Source organism: Theropithecus gelada, chromosome 8 (assembly GCF_003255815.1).
Source record: "Theropithecus gelada isolate Dixy chromosome 8, Tgel_1.0, whole genome shotgun sequence".
NCBI lineage: Eukaryota > Metazoa > Chordata > Mammalia > Primates > Cercopithecidae > Theropithecus > Theropithecus gelada.
The window spans coordinates 52,769,642-52,783,345 of NC_037676.1; the positions used below are offsets into that span (position 1 = coordinate 52,769,642).

At 36.6% G+C, this 13,704-nt stretch overlaps 1 protein-coding gene across 3 annotated transcripts in view; it reads left to right on the top strand.

Annotated features, from left to right (window-relative positions):
- The window catches only part of SNTG1 (syntrophin gamma 1), an 883,016-nt gene that overhangs the window by 742,721 nt on the left and 126,591 nt on the right, over nucleotides 1-13,704 (top strand). The gene's annotated exons all lie outside the window — the stretch shown is intronic.

A 13,704-nucleotide genomic window follows, 5' to 3' on the forward strand; every position in this document is an offset into this window, starting at 1 on the left:
AATAAACTAGACAAAAACGAGAAAATATGGAATGCACAGAAGTGCACTGGCACTCAGCTATCTGCTTAAATAACTTGCGAGCAGACTGCAGTCCTGCCATGGGTGAGGGAATAGGAAGAAGCTCCTCAGGAGTTCACTGGGGAAGAAAATTCAGTTGAAAGTAGTCTAAATTTAAACGTCGGTTGTTACCATGCTTTTTTTTTTTTTTTTTTTTAATTCTTTTTTTTCTGAATAAAATGCAAAAGAGAAAGATTTGGGTAAGACTTGGAATTCAAAAATGTAGAAAATATCAAGAAAAATGCAAAGAAAAGTTTTGCTCTTTTGTTCTTAATCTCATGGCTTGACCGTCTTTTTGCATGTGTAAAAGAACATTCGATTGTCATATATGAGTTGAATTTCTGCCATATGCAGGATTATTGCAATAGCAAGCCATCACAAATTCTGTAAAATGTCACATGGTTTCTATAGCGTTTTTTAAAGAATTGAAATTGGAATAACCTATAAAACATGAAGACTTTCTACTTTCTTCACTTACTACTTTAGGGTTTGTAGGCTTGGACTCACCACAGATTGATAATTCAGTTCCTGCATAAGGTTGACTTTGTTTCTGTACCCAAGGGAAACTGACTTCCCTTTGTTTTATGTTAGCTATTTATCTTCCTGTTAAAGACTTAGCAGAATAAACAAATGCTGAAACATTTAAAATACAATAAAATGCATCGAAAGTGTCTGAAGGCAGAGAGACAAAAATTATAATTACCTCAAGAGTGTTCATTGTTTCTGTTCCTTAGAGAACTTTGGATTAAAGCTGAAGTTCTCTGAAGTGCAAAATCCAACTAAGAATAGAGTTCGTCGATTGCTCATCAGTGTGCATGCTTTGAGTTCTTTTGTAGGCGTAATGGTGGAGGGACAACATGAAATACTTGAGTGTATTGTTAGTAAATAATGGTCTGACAGTTTCTTAAACAGGTGCTAGTATCTGAGGAAAAGGAGATCATACCCAACTCCAGTTTTCTGAAACAATTGCCAAAATGGCTAATGAGATAGCTTTTTTTGGATATGGAGTCTTGCTCGGTCACCCAGGCTGGAGTGCAGTGGCGTGATCTTGGCTCACTGCAACCCCCAGCTCGTGGATTCAAGCAATTCTCCTGCCTCAACCTCTTGAGTAGCTGGGACTACAGACGCATGCCACCATGCCCAGCTAATTTTTTTTTAAATTTTATTTTAGTAGAGATGGGGTTTCACCGTGTTGCTCAAGCTGGTCTTGAACTCCTGAGCTCAGGCAATCCACCCACCTCGCTCTCCCAAAGTGTTAGGATTACAGGCGTGAACCAGCGTACCCGACCAACTGTGTATTTTTAGCAAAGCTACTCATATGATTAGTATAAGAAAAGAAAGAAGGAAAGAAAGAAAAGAAAAGAAGGAAAGGAAGGAAGGTAGGAAGGAAGGAAGGAAGGAAGGAAGGAAGGAAGGAAGGAAGGAAGGAAGGAAGGAAGGAAGGAAGGAAGGAAGGGAGGGAGGGAGGAAGGGAGGGAGGAAGGAAGGGAGGAAGGAAGGGAGGAAAGGAGGAAGGAAGGAGAGAGAAAGAAAGAAAAGAAAGAAAGAAAGAGAGAGAGAGAAAGAGAGAGAGAGAAAGAAAGAAAGAGAGAAAGAGAAAAGGGGAGGAGGGGCAGGGAAGGCATGGAGGGGAGGAAAGAAAGGAAGGAAGGGAGGGAGGGAGGGAGGAAGGAAGGAAGGAAGGAAGGAAGGAAGGAAGGAAGGAAGGAAAGAAGGAAGGAAGGAAAAAGAAAACTGCCTCAACAAATCAACTTTGTCTATTCTCTATCTGTACATTAATATAACTTTTCTCATAGTAATAATGCAACACATATTTATATATTCTTACTTAGACTTAAATTATTTTCTAACCACTCTCCAAGTAGCTACATGATCTTTAAAATCCTCTCTTTAAAAATAGACATTTAAACATTAGAACATAATGCAGTTTATTATAATAGTTAAAAAGGATAATTTTAAAGGAAACAATAAACATTATGTTTAGCTCTATCAACATATACAAACACTCAATATTTTATATCTCTTTGTTATAATTTTTGACAACGTTAAGATTATGCAATTCGTGATCTGTTTTTTTTGTTGTTGTTGTATAAAAATATGTCTTGAGATGTTTTTTCTATGGCAGTTAATGTTCCTCAAAAACACCGATAACTTTTTGATAGATTTTATCTATTCCATCATTTGCCCATACTCATTGAGTCCACTTTAAAATTTTACATTTAGTTTTTTGCCCCCACTTGTTTTTTGCTATCAGGCATATCACAACAATCATTATCTGAATGATTTAATAGGAAATTAAATGTTTGCTGTGTACCAGGTAACCTCAGTACTTGTTATGTGGCTGAGAAAAACGCAGAAAAAGCTACTTCTTTCATTGCACTTGCATTTTATTAAGTGGTATGATGTTAAGTAAATCAGTAAAGAAGACAAAAATAGTAAGTAAATAAATGAGGCAAAATAATAATATGTAAGAAGGACTGATGTTTGCTCAGAGACTTGTATGCAAAGTCTTATTTCCTTTATTCTAAATTCTGAGCTTTGGGAATCCCGTGTGGAAAAATATTTTAACATATTCAACATATTAAATCCATGTGTCCAAATTGTCTCCTACAAAAGTCACCCTAACTTATGTTGCCATCAGAAGTGTCTAGGAGAGTGCCTGTGTATTTATATTCTGACCAAATTAAAATCAAAGACTACTTCTCATTTTAACTTTCTATATAAAATTTTCTATAAGCCTTAGTTTACTTGAATTTTTTAAAATACTTTAAGTTCTGGGATATAGGTGCACAACGTGCAGGTTTTTTACATAGGTATACATGTACCATGGTGGTTTGCTGCACCTATCCACCCATCATCTAGGTTTTAGGCCCTGCATGTATTAGATATTTGTCCTAATGCTCTCTTTCTCCTTGCCCCCAACCCCCCAGCAGGCCCCGGTGTGTGATGTTCTACTTGGGAAAATGTTTACATAGGTTAGTGAGGCCTGGAGATAAGTATTCTCAGACATCAAATACAATGTAAATCTACCTCCAGTTGTTGTTTGTGATTAAGGAAGTCCCCTCCCATTAGTAAGTACAATGCTGCTGCTTTATGCTTTGCGGCTTGACATTAGACATATAAAACCATCCTTTAAGCATCCCTTTTCCCAAAGGAAAATTTCATGTAGCATAAGAACAGAGGAGTGGCTACTAGATTCAATGCTCAATGGATTATTTTCCTGCATGCAGATTAGATTCTGCCCTTCTCCTGTTTCAGGATCACTGGTTGGAAAATAATTTGCTTGATAAGGAAGCCAGTCAGATAGGTGGGGCTGGTGAGCAAATCAGAAGGGGCGTCTTCTATAGCCCAGCCCTCTCCTGCCATGAGGTACCAGTTCTGATGCAATCTGTGCAAGACTCTGCCTCCAGAAAGGGATCCCTCAGATGAGGCTAATTAAAAGTCAGATTTGAATATCTGGATCACAGAAGAACTGGCCTGTGACCATTAATCAGGAAAATCCTGTCCCTTCTGAGGTGTTGATAATGAAGCTACGCCAGTAATAACAAAAATGAAACAATAAGGTTGATCTGGTATATACAGCTTATATGTATATACCAGGTATTGTCCTAAGTGCTTAGTATATAAATTCAGTTTATATTTACAGCACCACTATCTGTCAGTTATTGTTACTCCCATTTTAGAGATTTAGAAACTGAGGCAAAAACCAGTAGAAGTAAATAGCCTAAGGCCACATAGCTAGTAAATATCAGAGCTAAAGATATGAATCTTGCCGTGTCTCAAAATTCTGTGCTCTTGCACATGATACTACACTGTCTCTGTCTCTCAGTGTAAATATTGATAATTTGGGGGGAAAAAATGGGAGCCAGAGAGCCGGCCTGGTACTGATGAGAGAGCAAAGTTTTCAAAAAAAGAGGAACTTGGCAACAAATGCCACTTCTATTACTAAAACATTACCCTTTATGAGTGTATTGGGCACTACGAACTTCAGTTCTTCATCTGTGAAATGCAGCTATTGATGCAGAGGGTGCTGTGAAGATTAGCAATTGGTTAACTGATTTGTGAATGCATTTTTGTCTGTTAATTCATATTATAGTTACTTCGAGTACCTTCTATGTGCCAAGCACTCCACTAGGTATTAAGGATCAATACAACAGTACAAGAGAGTTGAACTCACAAAAAATCCAGCTGATGAAGGAGTTTAGGAAGGGCATTTTGGAGGAGAACTTTAATGAACGGAAACCTAAGTGACTGTGAAAGGGCTCCACAGAGGAACATGTGTCATGGGAGGGGTTGGAGTTCAGCCAGTAGGAAGGGAAGAGCAACCTGGCACAAGGAATAATGTGTAAACTTGCCCAGAGCTACAAAGAAGTGTGTGCCCTTTCAGCAATGCAAACAAGTTGGGTATGAGGTTGCTGTTAGTGTTTGCATGGAACAAATCATAGGAAAAGGCCTTAATAAAGCACATGAACTTTATCTGAGGAACAAAGGACAGCCACTAAAACATGTCAAGCATGGGGAGGGACTGAGCTTGCCCATTTAAAAATCCTCCTCAAATGCAACGTGAGATGGAGTTGAAGGGGTTGGAGGAGAGTGCTCCTGGGGCATCTTCTGGTCAACAAGGGCGTGGACAATGGGCTAGGAAGAGTGAGGCAGAGGAGTCGGGCCTGAACAGATAGTGCCGGTGCCCTCACAGTAGCCACTTACCTGCATAGAACAGCCCTCTTGCACCACTCTGGTTTGACTCGTTTTGCTCTGACTCTAGCCTGAGCTGTAGCTCCCTAACATGGCACTGTAGTGGGGCATGGCTGGAAAAAGAGACAACATGCATTTTCAATTACAGACTAAAATCTCAAGAAAGCCTTTAATTCTTCCTTTTGTTAGGTCATATTTTCTTAGCCTATTATCTTGCCTAATCTACTGGAACTTATATTAAACCTTCTTCATTCTTTTTTGAAATTAATATATATTTTCCATTCTCACTTTTAGGTAATGATCCTGATTCCTACATTAAAATTCTCTCGGATTTTTATGGTATTAGGTCTAACATTTAAGTCTCTAATCCATCTTGAATTAATTTTCGTATAAGGAGTAAGGAAAGGATCCAGTTTCAGCTTTCTACTTATGGCTAGCCAATTTTCCCAGCACCATTTATTAAATAGGGAATCCTTTCCCCATTTCTTGTTTCTCTCAGGTTTGTCAAAGATCAGATGTCTGTAGATGTGTGGTATTATTTCTGAGGACTCTGTTCTGTTCCATTGGTCTATATCTCTTTTTTGGTACCAGTACCATGCTGTTTTGGTTACTGTAGCCTTGTAGTATAGTTTGAAGTCAGGTAGCGTGATGCCTCCAGCTTTGTTCTTTTGACTTAGGATTGTCTTGGAGATGCGGGCTCTTTTTTGGTTCCATATGAACTTTAAAGCAGTTTTTTCCAATTCTGTGAAGAAACTCATTGGTAGCTTGATGGGGATGGCATTGGATCTATAAATTACCTTGGGCAGTATGGCCATTTTCACGATATTGATTCTTCCTATCCATGAGCATGGTATGTTCTTCCATTTGTTTGTGTCCTCTTTTATTTCACTGAGCAGTGGTTTGTAGTTCTCCTTGAAGAGGTCCTTTACATACCTTGTAAGTTGGATTCCTAGGTATTTTATTCTCTTTGAAGCAATTGTGAATGGAAGTTCATTCCTGATTTGGTTCTCTGTTAATACCATAAAAATCCTAGAGGAAAACCTAGGTAGTACCATTCAGGACATAGGCATGGGCAAAGACTTCATGTCTAAAACACCAAAAGCAATGGCAGCAAAAGCCAAAATTGACAAATGGGATCTCATTAAACTAAAGAGCTTCTGCACAGCAAAAGAAACTACCATCAGAGTGAACAGGCAACCTACAGAATGGGAGAAAATTTTTGCAATCTACTCATCTGACAAAGGGCTAATATCCAGAACCTACAAAGAACTCAAACAAATTTACAAGAAAAAAACAAACAACCCCATCAAAAAGTGGGCAAAGGATATGAACAGACATTTCTCAAAAGAAGACATTCATACAGCCAACAGACATATGAAAAAATGCTCATCATCACTGGCCATCAGAGAAATGCAAATCAAAACCACAATGAGATACCATCTCACACCAGTTAGAATGGCGATCATTAAAAAGTCAGGAAACAACAGGTGCTGGAGAGGATGTGGAGAAATAGGAACACTTTTACACTGTTGGTGGGATTGTAAACTAGTTCAACCATTATGGAAAACAGTATGGCGATTCCTCAAGGATCTAGAACTAGATGTACCATATGACCCAGCCATCCCATTACTGGGTATATACCCAAAGGATTATAAATTATGCTGCTATAAAGACACATGCACACGTATGTTTATTGCAGCACTATTCACAATAGCAAAGACTTGGAATCAACCCAAATGTCCATCAGTGACAGATTGGATTAAGAAAATGTGGCACATATACACCATGGAATACTATGCAGCCATAAAAAAGGATGAGTTTGTGTCCTTTGTAGGGACATGGATGCAGCTGGAAACCATCATTCTTAGCAAACTATCACAAGAACAGAAAACCAAACACCGCATGTTCTCACTCATAGGTGGGAACTGAACAATGAGATCACTTGGACTCAGGAAGGGGAACATCACACACCGGGGCCTATCATGGAGAGGGGGGAGGGGGGAGGGATTGCATTGGGAGTTATACCTGATGTAAATGACGAGTTGATGGGTGCAGCACACCAACAAGGCACAAGTATACATATGTAACAAACCTGCACGTTATGCACATGTACCCTACAACTTACAGTATAATAATAATAAATTAATTAAAAAAAAAAAGAAAAAAAAATAAAATAAAATTCTCTCAGAATTGCAAATGCCTCCTGGCAGCCCTATCCTGACAGATAACTATCCTTGCTCTTATCTAATACTAAGCCTCCCATTGGGTCATAGATCTTATCCACTCGACATAAACAGCAATTCTATCCTGATGACTCCAAATGCATATGTTCTGCCCAGAGCTTATTCCTGAACTCTAAGTATTCAACAGTTTATATTTCTGCCTGCTGACATACCTAATAGAAATGTCCATGTTACATGTCCAAAATATAGAATCAACAATTGGAGAGAATGTAAAGAAACATGGAAATTAGAGAAAAGAGAAAAACAAAAGCAAAACTAGAGTTTGGCTATTTTTTTTAGGAACTCATGGCAATTAGCTGAGATGATACTAAGTTATAGCATGGAGTACATTTTAGCATTAGAGACCTCTGGTGCCTGCCAACAGGGGTGTGTTGAGCTGTTAGGGAAACTGTCATTTATTCAACTTTGGTACTTTAGAAATTAAGAAAATGCAAAACTAGGAATATAAAATTAGACATGAAAGTGAATATATATCAAGAATGAGAAAAGTTCATGATGCAGAATAAAGTTGGCAGATACCACAAACATTGAAAATCTATGAAAAATACTCTATATTTGTAATAAATTCACTAAGACACCTATTGAGTACTTTTTCTCCTATATTTTTGGGGGCTGCATATTCTCTGATCGCCTGTTTGAATTAAAAGGATATTGTAAACCAGTGTCTATGGAAAAAAGAAGTAGACCCCCCTGCATCTTACCCTCATCTCTCTGGGCACCAAGGTCACCTGCCTCCTAGAGGACACCCAAGGTCCCTAGCCCAGGGACAGCTCCCAATGGAACTTAGATATCATCTTACAGCTGAATTCGGAAGTACAGTAGCAATGATGAGGTTCTTCCTAGTGAGAGGGAGCTAGGACCTAACTGCATGACTTGAAGCCCAAGTGTAATAGTTGTCATGCTAACAGATCATACATGGGAAACATAGAAGAGGAGTGAAAGGAATGCCTGTCTTCATTCATAATAGATGAGCAGTGTATCATTCGTATAAAGATGCACTCTCTATCATTTGGCCAGGAAACCCTTAAAAAGTGGACCATCATTTTGTTTGTAGGTATTCAACACCTGCCTGTTTCAGAGCTAGCATTAGATTTAGCAAGAACAAGTCTTTGGATTATAAAGATTATTTTTTAGTTTTCATGATACTGTTTTTCAGCCTGATATTACAAAGTTTAAATTTTTGATAAAATATACATAGTGAGCAATATAGTCACACTGATATTCATCTAAAATCATTTTTAGAAAAAAGAAGAAGACATGCCTGGTAGGGTTGAATGAGGAGGGTACTCAGAGTGAATGCAGGTGGGAGATGGGGAAGGAGAAAGAGGGATTGATCAACTAAGTAGATATGTTATATGGAAGGTGAAATAGGAACCTTATTTCTCACTGTTAGAGATGAGAGTCATAAATACAGAAAGAAAGAAGCCGAGAATAAATTCTGTAGTATTGGATTACAATTAGAAATATTGGTATGCAGTCTCCGTTTGCAGTGGTGTGTGTGTGTGTGTGTGTGTGTGTGTGTGTGTGTATGTATGCGCATGTATATGTGTCCAGCTGTACCTTACTCTGTCCCCAAAATATCTGGGGTCAGAGAGTTCTCAATAGCAAGGAGCACACTCAGCAAAGCTCTCCACTTCTCAATATTATTCTCAATTGCAAAAAGCCAGAACTCTATAGAGAAATGTTTGATGACTGGGTTGTGGCACAGAAAGTCAAAGATGAGGCTAAGTCATATTACTGTGCTAGGAAATAAGGAGGTGTTCCAAGAATGATGGAGATAGATCAAAAGACATAAAAGCAACTTTCAAGAGCATCTATTGGGCAAATTCGGGACAAACTGAGCAATTCTGGGATAAAATAAATGCTAGCAATGGATTGTAACTCAACAAATAAAATAGGAAACCATTAAGTCTATCTTCATAAAAATAAAGAAGTGAAAAATTTGACAAGGGACAAAGAACATACTTAGTTTCAAAGTACCTCCTCACAAAGAACTTACTGTAATTATCAAAGAAGAGAGGAGAACTTTACAGGGCACAAACGTGACAGCATTGCCTTAACAAATTGATGAAAGTGAACACTTCATTAATGCAACACATCAAAAATTATGCATGTCTGATAGGGTGATAGACTATCATAATTAGCAAAATAGCAGGTTCATGACATTCCCACTAGAGCTGGGTATAAATGAAATCTAACTAGGAGGAAACATCTATCTAATGCAATATAAAGGAGAAACCAATGTAATCTAACCAAATCTAACGTGATTTAACCTATTCTAGTCCTGAGAAAATCTCCAACAAACCCAAGTGAGACACATTTTATATAAAATAAATGTCGTATTTTCTTCAATAGTGTCTAAGTCATTAACGTTAGGAAAAGATTAAGGCATTTTTTTTCCCACTGAAGGCAAGTAGTATCATAGAACAACCACATGCAGCAGAGGGTTCTGAACTGGTGAGTCATTAACGAAGCCCAAGGACTAGACCACATCAGAGTCCGTGCTTTGATGGTTGCATTGTGTTTCAGTAGGTGAATGCTCTAATGTTCTTGTTTGCAGAAGGTACACACACACTAAAGTACGAGAGTGGGAGGTAATGAGGTATCACATTGGTAGTTAACAAATAGTTCAGAAAATATTTGTAATTCACTTGCAAATGTTCTTTAAATCTGATTATATTAAAAATTATTCCATGTCAGGAGTTTCTATATAAACAGCAATGCAAAACAAACAAACAAGGAAAAGCAAACCTGCCTCATATAGAGACAATGCAGTAGATTAGTATAGAAATCCCTAAAGGCTACCAGGCTTGTACAACGTTCTAAGACAGCGCTAAAATTGTGCTCAAATTAAGAATAGATAAGAAGAAATAATACCAAAAATAAGTAGAATAAACAAAGACATAAATAGAAAAAATAACTTTAAAAATTAAAATAATGCAATAATTACATCTTCAATAAATACTGTGTGAATTTATAATTCTTATATTTTGATATCAAATATATATTTTTCCCATGCCCTGTATTTACTGTATTTGTCATTGAAAAGTTAAATCTAATATTATTATTTCTTTTATCACAACTGCTTACATTTTTAATAGAAAAGAGATGGTCCAAATTAGAGTATATTTCTTATAATATGGTTTAAAATAAAAGCAAAATAAATCACAATATAAAAATACAGAAATATATATTATATACATAAATTAAGATATAACAGAAGATAAGACATGATATAAGAGTATATTGATATCATTATTAGGCAAATGCTAAAAATTTGGGAGAGTTAAAAATATTTCCAGCAGACTATAATTTATGTGAAGAATCATTTTACAGTAGAATTTTATGTCAATGGCAGGTATTAGTAGAAACTCTTGTAAGAACACCAAAGTAACCACTTTTTTAAAAAGTTACATTTTAGGGCGGCCATTTGTCTTTATCTGTTTTCTGTTGCTACAACTGAATACCACAGTCTGAGTAGTTTATAAGGAATAGAGGTTTAAGTATTAGCTCTTGGGTCTGGAGGCTGGGAAGTCCAAGAGCATGATGTCTCCATGTGGGGAGAGTCTAAAGTTGTGTCATAACATAGAGGGAAGCATCACAAGGAGAGAGAGCAAGCATAGTAGCTCAGGTCTTTTTCTTCTCTTTATAAAGTTACTAAACCCATCACAGAGCCCCATCCTGATGACCTTATCTAATTCTAATTGCCTCCCCCAAGTCCCTACCTCTTATAAATATATAAATTTGGTTAAGTTTGCAACACATACAATTTTGGAGACATGTTCAAACCTTAGTACTATCTTAGTAAAAAGAGGTGTCTCTGCATTTTCTGACTACATTTATATCTATTTTCATTTTTACAATAATTTTTCTTTAAAAGTTTATTGATTGCTTTACATTTTATTAAGTAATTTAAAATTAATATAGTTCTTTTTTTACTGTAACATTTTAGAATTAAATTAGCATAAAAAGTTTAGTCCTTTCCTAAACTACAAGCTTCTGAAAATATGTTTTTAGTTTTTCCTCTGATAATAGAACTTTAATTCCCTGGTGATTTTTAAGAGACGTTACAGGCTGTGCACTTAGGTTTTAGTGTTGCTGCTCTGGGTGAGAGCTAAGGTGCAGCCGTTCCTTGTTCTGTTTATGAATATGCCAGAGAGAACACATCAGAAGGAAGTCACTGCCATCCCAAAGCTAATCCCAGCAACTTCAAATCCAGCTTCCTGTCTTAAAAATATAATAATCATCATTGATTAAAAACATAATTTTATTTTTTATTTTTGTTATATAATAACATTTTCTTCAGTTTATTTATATTTTATCACATATCCTTTTGTGAAAGTGACTCCTATAAATTCCCCATCTGTTATATAAAGTGCTTATTTCCCTTTTACCAAGACATCTTTCAAGTGTCAAGTATTAATTAATTAAATCTCATGTTTCCAAATTTGTTTCATTGACCAATTTTTGCTCTTAAAAGTCCAAAGACATTATTGTTTCATACTCTTTTCTTGTTTTGTTTTCTTTTCCAAGGAGAGGTTTCTGATTCTTTTAGTTAGTTCTTGTCTAGTGATACCTATGTTCTTTATCTTTCTCACATTATTATTATTATTATTATTATTATTATTATTTTGCTTTAAGTTCTGGGATACATGTACAAAATGTGCAGGTTTCTTACCTAGTTATACATGTACCATGGTGATTTGCTGCACCTGTTGACCTGTCCTCTAAAGTCCCTCCCCTGACCCCTAACCCCGCAAGAGACCCTGGTGTGTATTGTTCCCCACCTTGTGTCCATGTGTTCTCATAATTCAACTCCCATTTGTGAGTGAGAACATGCTGTGTTTGGTTTTCTGTTTCAGTGTTAGTTTGCTGAGGATGATGACTTCCAGCTTCATCCATGTCCCTGCAAAGGACATTATCTCATTTCTTTTTATGGCTATGTAGTATTCCATGGTGTATATGTACCACATTTTCTTTATTCAGTCTATCATTGATGGGCATTTGGGTTGGTTCCATGACTTTGCAATTGTAAATATTGCTGCAGTAAACAAATGTGTGCATGTATCTTTATAGTGGAATGATTTATAACCCTTTGGGTATACACCCAGTAATAAGATTGCTGGGTCAAATGGTATTTCTGTTCTAGATCCTTGAGGAATTGCCACATTTTGATCCAAAATGGTTGAACCAATTTACATTCTCACCAACAGTGTAAAAGCATTCCTATTTCTCCACAGTCTCTCCAGCATCTATTGTTTCTTAACTTTTTAATAATCACCATTCTGACTGACATGATATGGTATCTCATTGTGGTTTGATTTGCATTTCTCTAATGATCAGTGATCTTGAGCATTTTTTTTTCATATGTTTGTTGTTGGCCACATAAATGTCTTCTTTTGAGAAGTACCTGTTCATATCTCCTGCCCACTTTTTGATGGGGTTGTTTGTTTTTTTTTTTCTTGTAGATTTGTTTAAGTTCCTTGTAAATTCTGGATATTAGACCCTTGTCAGATGGGTAGGTTGCAAAAAATTTCTCCCATTCTGTATGTTGCCTATTCACTCTGAGGATAGTTTCTTTTGCTGTGCAGAAGTTCTTTAGCTTAATTAGATCCCATGTGTCAATCTTGGCTTTTGTTGCAATTGCTTTTTGCATTTTTGAGATGAATTCTTTGCTCATGCCTATGTCCTGAATGGTATTGCCTAGGTTTTCTTCTAGGGTTTTTATGGTTTTGGGTTTTACATTTAAGTGTTTAATCTATATTGAGTTAATTTTTGTTTAAGGTGTAAGGAAGGGGTCCAGTTTCACTTTTTTGCAAATAGCTCACCAGTTTTCCCAGCATCATTTGTTAAATAGGAAATCCTTTTCCCATTGCTTGTTTTTGTCAGTTTTGTTGAAGATCAGATAGTTATAGATGTGCAGTATTATTTCTGAAGTCTCTGTTCTGTTCCATTGATCTATATACCTGTTTTGGTACCAGTATTATGCTGTTTAGGTTACTGTAGGCTTGTAGTATAGTTTGAAGTCAGGCAGTGTGATGCTTCCAGTTTCATTGTTTTTGCTTAGGATTGTCTTGGCTATACGGGGTCTTCTTCGATTCCACATGGAATTTGAAGTAGTTTTTCCTAATTCTGTGAAGAATGTCAATGGTACTTGGATGGGAATAGCGTTTAATCTATAAATTAATTTGGGCAGTGTGGCCATTTTCACAATATTGATTCTTCTTCTCCATGAGGATGGAATATTTTTCCATTTGTTTGTGTCCTCTCTTATTTCCTCTAGCAGTGGTTTGTAGTTCTCCTTGAAGAGGTCCTTCACATCCCTTGTTAGCTGTATTTCTAGGTATTTTATTCTCTTTGTAGCCATTGTGAATGGGAGTTCATTCATAATTTGGCTCTCTGCTTGTCTATTGTTGGTGTAAAGGGATGCTTGTGATTTTTGCAAATTGATTTTGTATCTTGAGATTTGCTGAAGTTGCTTATGAGTTTAAGGAATTTTTTTGCTGAGATGATTGGATTTTCTAAATATAGAATTATGTCATCTGCAAAAAGAGACAATTTGCCTTCCTCTGTTCCTATTTGAATACCCTTTATTTCTTTCTCTTGCCTGATTGTCCTGGCCAGAACTTCCAGTACTATGTTGAATAGGAGTGGTGAGAGAGGGCATCCTTGTCTTATACTGGTATTCAAAGGGGATGCTTCCAACTAT